Raw genomic sequence first — 6,921 nt, 5'->3', positions numbered from 1 at the left:
AGATTTATTTTATTTGAAAGGCAGAGTTACAGAGAAAGAGGGAAAGAGAGAGAGAAAGTCTTCCATCTGCTGGTTCACTCCCCAATTGGCTGCAACGGCCAGAGCTGAGCCAGACTGAAGCCAGGAGCCAGGAGCATCTTCTGGGTCTTCCACATGGGTGCAAGGGCCCAAGGACTTGGGCCATCTTCTGCTGCTTTCCAAGGCGCATTAGTGGAGAACTTGATTGGAAGTGGAGCAGCCAGGAATTGAACCGGTGGTCATATGGGCTGCAGTCGCCGCAGGCAGCGGCTTAGCCTGTTAATGCACTGAGCATTTCTTTTTTTCTTTTTTTTCTTTTTTTGACAGGCAGAGTGGATAGTGAGAGAGAGAGAGACAGAGAGAAAGGTCTTCCTTTTGCCGTTGGTTCACCCTCCAATCGCCACCGAGGCCGGCGCGCTGTGGCCAGCGCACCGCGCTGATCCCAAGCCAGGAGCCAGGTGCTTCTCCTGGTCTCCCATGGGGTACAGGGCCCAAGCACTTGGGCCATCCTCCACTGCACTCCCTGGCCACAGCAGAGAGCTGGCCTGGAAGAGGGGCAACCGGGACAGAATCCGGCGCCCCTACCGGGACTAGAACCCGGTGTGCCGGCGCCGCTAGGCGGAGGATTAGCCTAGTGAGCCGCGGCGCCGGCCTTGAGCATTTCTTTATACACCTTCACCAGGAGTTCAAGAGAGGCAGAGCTGAGTAAGCTGACTGACGCTAGCACGGGGGCTCCCTTCATATTTTCTGTGCTTCACAAACCCCAGACAGAAAGCAGGCAAGGACCACGTTCCCTGGCAGGGCGGGGCAGGTGGGTGGGGATTCAACTGCTCTTGAGAACTTGATACTAGAGCGGTCTAGAATTCAGGGCAAAAGAAGCCACGCCCAGGAGTCATTTTTTAATGCTAATGCTCCTAACGTGGCCTCTAACAGTCAAGTAGGTGTTGCATTGACAATGGTCATTGGATGGAAGCCTGGAGTTTGTAACCAGCGAGAGAGAGCAAAGGAGTTTGAAACCAGGGTGTGAGTGTGTGAGCATGTGTGTGTGCACACACACTGGCAGTGGTGGGGGGAATGATTGAAATAATAAATGATGCCATTAATAAATGAGGAGGAACTTTTAAATTAACAGCAGCCCAAGATTGAAGATTAATTTTTTTAATGTTTCCTAACAAGAAAAATGTAGCAAATAAATTCCAACAATTAGGAAGTAATGAAGACCTTGCAAGAATAGCTTATTGCCGGTGGCAGATGAGGGAATTCTTGGTTGGTCTGCAGCAAATGTAAATCAGTAGGCCCAGATACATGCATCTTCAGGCATTAAGGGAATTGGCGTGCTCGCTTTCTGAACCCAACTAGTCATCTTTTGAAATCTCTCGGAGAACGTGCCAAGAAAGGCAATGAAGCAGTGCTGTGGAGTCCTGTCATTGAAGAAGTGCCCCGTGCTGGTCCCCAGCCCCCCCACCCCTTCATGCCACCCCACCCTTGTCACCTGTTCTGACGGGGTGTCCAGGGCCATGAGGTCACCTGTTGAGTCTGCATTGCACCTGCTGCTCTGTGGTTGGTGGCTGGTGACGGCTGGGAAGTGTGAGAGCGGCTGCTGCAAACTTGGAAAGAGCAAAGGGCCCAGGGACCTGGGAACAAGGTAGAGGGGCATGGTGGTGCTCTTGGAACTGGACTGAGGCAGACGATGGTGCTGTAGGCACCACACCTCCCACAGAAGGAAGTGTTGTGACTGTTGGCTGCTAGGGTCTACGGGCCTTTTGTACCTCAAGCACAGACTCAAATGTTTCCCCTTTCTCAGTTTGCTTGGGCAAGCCACTTGGTGGTAATTGACCATTTCTGCTGTGGACAAGAAGCAGCCGCCAAAGCTGGAAGGTGCTGTGAGACCCAAGACAGAAGGGGACAATGCCAGGGCTACACAGTGTCATCTGATGGCAGATGTGTGTCTCGAGTGGCCGCAAGATGAAAGCATCCCCCTCGCCAGGAAGAAGGGGGTTTCTATGCTAACCTTGGCCATGGCTGCCTGTGGCTAACCAGAATGCACCTGATCGTTCCCGATGTCAGATAAGGGATGTTCCAGGCATCATTTTCTGGCACCAGACGGCTGGCAGATTATCTTAACCACCTCAGTTACCAAATAGGGCTTGGGATGACTAGCAGGATCCCAGAGGACAAGCGTGGCAGTTACGGCCAAGATGCCCGCAGTCAGGGAAGCTGGCTTCTTCCACGGCCGTCGTCTCCGCCTGCCCGACTCCTCGGCCCCTCCCTCTTCAGCAGCTTCCGCACCTGGAAGCGGATTGCGGTGCCTCTTCACTCCGGGGGTTGCATCCTGATTCAGTCTCATCCGTGTTTATCGCTTGATGCCCAGATACATTCAATGCCTTGGTGGTTACAGTTGTCTCGTATTTTACTTTGTAAGGTCTAATTGAAGTAGGCAGGCATACAGGTTAAAATCAATTAGGTTTGTGAGCTGGAAGACCACGCCTTTGCCACGCCCCTGTGTGACCTCACACTCTACCTGATACCTTTGCCACGCCCCTGTGTGACCTCACATTCTACCTGATACCTTCGCCACGCCCCTCTGTGACCTCATGTCTTTACCTGGTCACACCTGAGTGCCCACCGGCCAATCAGGTTAATGAACCACTCCCCTTTGGAAGTGGGTTAAAAGCCTGGGACACGGCGAGTGTGTCTGGGCCTCTTTTCCCTGGCCTCTAGCCAGGAGGGTTCTGGCTGTAGGCTTCCTGGCCTAGATGCTCTTCCACGTGGCTGGTTCCTGGTACTGGGTATGAACCCAGATTTACCCCTCTCTGTCTCTCAGATAAAGCTCTCACTCTCCTATGATTTCTCTCACTAAATAAAAACTTGAAATGTACCATGCTGCCTCGTTTATCTGTGCCGGTATTTAGAATTCTCTAAATATTAGGCAAGAACCCTTTCGGGCTTATTAATATTGGGGATTTATTAATAAGCACATGGTAATATCGTATAGCACCCCAAATTCCAGCAACATATGTGGCACCCCAGATGGCACTTCTGGGGAACTTTAAGGGGCCACATTTTCATATATATATTTTCGGGGGTCAATTCTGATGTAATGACAATAGTAGTAATACTAAGGTAACATTTTAAGAAAAGATTTATTTATTTATTTAGAGGCAGAGTTACACAGAGAGAGGGAAACACACACACACACTCACAGAGAGAGAGAGAGAGATCTTCTGTCCTCTGGTTCACTTCCCAAAGGGTCACAACAGTCAGAGCTGGGCCTATCCAAAACCAGGAGCCAGGAGCTTCTTCCGGGTCTCCATCATGGGTGCAGGATCCCAAGCACTTGGGCCATCTTCCACTGCTTTCCCAGGCCATAGCAGAGAGCTGGATCAGAAGTGGAGTGGTGGGGATTTGAAGTGGTGCCCATCTGGGATGCAGGCACTGCGGGCAGCAACTTTACCTGCTAGGCCACAGCGCTGACCCCACAGGTTGCGTTTATGGAGCATTTATAGCATGCCAGGGACATACACCAATCCACTTAATCCCCACCATAAATCCCAGAAGTAGGGATTAACATTCCTATTTTGCGGATGAGGGAGTTGAAGCATAGGGAAGGCATCATGTGTTGTCTCCCAGGGTGTGTGTTAGTAGGAAGCTGGAACCAAGACTGGAATTCAGACACTCCAACATGGGAAGCAGCATTAGCCCTAGGCCTAAAATCTGCCCAGTTACTTACTTATTTATGTTTTTAATGATTTATTTATGTACTTGAAAGAGATACACAGAGAGAAGCGGAGATGCAGGGTTGGGGGTCTTCCATTTGCTGGTTCTCTCCTCAAATGGCCACAATGGCCGGAGCTGAGCTGATCTGAAGCCAGGAGCCAGGAGCTTCCTCTGGGTTTCCCACAAGGGTGCAGGGGTCCAAGAACTTGGGCCATCTTCTACTGCTTTCCCAGGCCACAGCAGAGAGCTGGATCTGAAGTGGAGCAGCCTGGACTCGAACTGGCGCTCATATGGGATGCCAGCACTGCAGATGGCGGCTTTACCTGCTACATCACAGTGCCCCCCCCCCCTTTACTTATTTTTAAATTGGGGCCAGAGATAGAAGGGAGTTACATGGAGACAATGGGGTAAGAACTTGGCAAAGCCAGCTCTGGTCCTCTGCTAGGTTTCTGTTCTTCACCACCCTGTTCTAGCAGACAGAAGCTACTTCCTACATAATGCAGTACTGCTCATAGTTGGACTGAGGGATGGGCTTGCCAGGAAGCTGCTTGGGGCACTAAAAGGCTTGTAGGCAACACTGAATAACCCAGACACACAGCTGCAGTCAACTCTGTCCTGGGTCTGGTTCCCCCATGTTTGTACATGATGAATAAGATGTAAATGATCAGCCGGCGCCGTGGCTCACTAGGCTAATCCTCCGCCTTGCGGCGCCAGCACACTGGGTTCTAGTCCCGGTCGGTGCGCCGGATTCTGTCCCGGTTGCCCCTCTTCCAGGCCAGCTCTCTGCTGTGGCCAGGGAGTGCAGTGGAGGATGGCCCAAGTCTTGGGCCCTGCACCCCATGGGAAACCAGGAGAAGTACCTGGCTCCTGCCATCGGATCAGCGTGGTGCGCGGGCCGCAGCACGCCGGCCATGGCAGCCATTGGAGGGTGAACCAATGGCAAAGGAAGACCTTTCTCTCTGTCTCTCTCTCTCACTGTCCACTCTGCCTGTCAAAAAAAAAAAAAAAAAAAAAAAAAAAAAAAAAAAAAAGTAAATGATCAACCCCATTTGTGCCAGAGTAAGTCCATAAAAAATCCATCACCAGCAATGCCAATAGGATAAAGGTTGTATTACATTCAAGGCCTTTAGTATATGTCTTATTTTAAATATAAAGAGGCATCAAAGGTTTTCTACCCCCGCTAAGTGTTAGGAAGCAAGTCAGAATTAATTTAGCCTGTGTGTGTGTGTGTGTGTGTGTGTGTGTGTAGAAAGGCCCAAAGAACTCCAGGAGCCCAGCATCTTACACTTCAAAGTCCTGGGGCCGGCGCCGCGGCTCACTAGGCTAATCCTCTGCCTAGCGGCGCCGGCACACCGGGTTCTAGTCCCGGTCGGGGCGCCGGATTCTGTCCCGGTTGCCCCTCTTCCAGGCCAGCCCTCTGCTGTGGCCCGGGAGTGCAGTGGAGGATGGCCCAGGTGCTTGGGCCCTGCACCCCATGGGAGACCAGGAAAAGCACCTGGCTCCTGGCTCCTGCCATCGGATCGGTGCAGTGCGCTGGCCGCGGCGGCCATTGGAGGGTGAACCAACGGCAAAGGAAGACCTTTCTCTCTGTCTCTCTCACTGTCCACTCTGCCTGTCAAAAAAAAAAAAAAAAAAAAAAAAAAAAAAAAAGTCCTGCCCAGCCCCTGATCACCCCCCAGGTGGTCCCAGCCCCTCCCCCAAGGAAAGCTCCCAGGAGAATTCTCTCCTCAGGACCAAAGGGGTTACCTGATAACATGGAGCAATACAACCTTCTCAGATGCCCTAAGGGAAGCCCCCCTACTCTTCCCAGTGCCAGCAAATCTGGGGAGGAATTTGCTAATTTTCACCCCAACAAACCCTTCTACCAGGACTCCCATCCTTTGTCCTGGAGGAGAGGGGGAAGTGGGTAAACAGACTCCCTTAAAAACCTAGGGAGCCCAAACAGACTGCACTCAGTCTCTGCCTCTCTGCTGAGCCGCCCGCCTGGCCTGCCCAGGTGTATTCTCTCCACTCAACCAGGTAACCTTCTCCCCGCCCCGTGGCGCTGCCTCCCTAGCCTCACGAACTTTCCTCCCTCCCCGTGCGGCTGTCAATCCTGCCTTCCATGCTGTCTTCTCCAGACGGTTTCGTAACAGCGCTTGAAAGCTCCCGGGATCTGGGGAGCGGGCCGTCCATCCCAGGCCTGTGATTTGTTAGTTGGGTAACTCTCAGCCTGTTTCCAAACCTCTGTGACCCCAGCCTCCCAGCCTCCCAAAGGGGGTCTGAGCATGGACCTCGACGCTGGTGGGCGGAGGGAGGTGACAGGGAAGTGAGCGCGCCCGCCGGGACCCCCGTGGGGACCCCCCCCCTCCCTGCACTGTGCCTTCCCCAGGTTTTCCAGGATGGAAGCTGCCAGGGCCGCTCGGTTCCAGAGACGCACACCAGAGGGCGCTCGCCACCGCCGCCTGCCTGGCCTGGGCCGAGCGCTTGCTTAGCGTGCAGCATGCTTTGCGAATTGAAAGTGTTGAACCTATTACCAATTCTCAGACGTCAATTTTGAGCTGATATTTGAAGGAAGGGAGAGGAAAAAATGGCCTACACTAACCCTTTCGTCTTATTTTGAAATCTTAAGGGCATGGAACAGTGCAACTCTGTGGTTGTGCCTTCAGAGTATACGTACCCCAGAGCTGTCAGAAACTAGGGCCAGAGCCAAGTGTGCACACCCAGGGCACACTGGTGCTCTTCCTCTCTGGGGCTGCACATCCAGCAGCCACTAGCTGTTGGCAACATGGCTGAGAAGAAGGCCCCCAGTGTCCTGAGCCACTCAGACGGCTGCCGTCAGCTACTCACTGGACACCTTTGCTGTGAGGTCCAGGGTCTCCTCCCTCAGGCCTGAGGATCTCTCTCACAGCAGACACAGCAAACTGGAAGGAGAGAGGAAGTGGCTGACAGTGAGGAGGAAGCTGGGAAAGAGGCTACAGGACAGCATATTTGTAGTAGGTGGCTGTACGGTGAGTTGGGAATAGGATCTTCTCACCGTGTTAACACAGCTAAGAAAGCTTGCAAGTTAACCTGGTCAAAATAAGGTTGTGCAAATGAGCAAATGGAGCTAACTGAATCATCTCAGATGTTACCCAGGTTAATATCTGTGGGGGGAGAGGTACCTTGAAAATGGAGGACTTGAGTTGATTCTAACAGCTGAGTTTT

The 6,921-nt window shown here is 52.5% G+C and overlaps 1 long non-coding RNA gene across 1 annotated transcript; it reads right to left on the bottom strand.

Annotated features, from left to right (window-relative positions):
• Positions 1-1,160: 1,160 nt before the first annotated feature.
• LOC103350001 (uncharacterized) lies at positions 1,161-2,513 on the bottom strand. The gene is made up of 3 exons (XR_518081.3): positions 2,030-2,513; positions 1,546-1,652; positions 1,161-1,439 (listed from the first exon to the last, which is right to left on the bottom strand). It is a non-coding gene; the product is annotated as an uncharacterized lncRNA (long non-coding RNA).
• Between the last annotated feature and the right edge of the window lie 4,408 nt (positions 2,514-6,921).

Source organism: Oryctolagus cuniculus, chromosome 7, assembly GCF_964237555.1.
Source record: "Oryctolagus cuniculus chromosome 7, mOryCun1.1, whole genome shotgun sequence".
NCBI classification, from domain to species: domain Eukaryota; kingdom Metazoa; phylum Chordata; class Mammalia; order Lagomorpha; family Leporidae; genus Oryctolagus; species Oryctolagus cuniculus.
The sequence above is the reverse complement of the archived record's forward strand: the minus strand, read 5'-3'. Positions and strand labels throughout refer to the sequence as shown.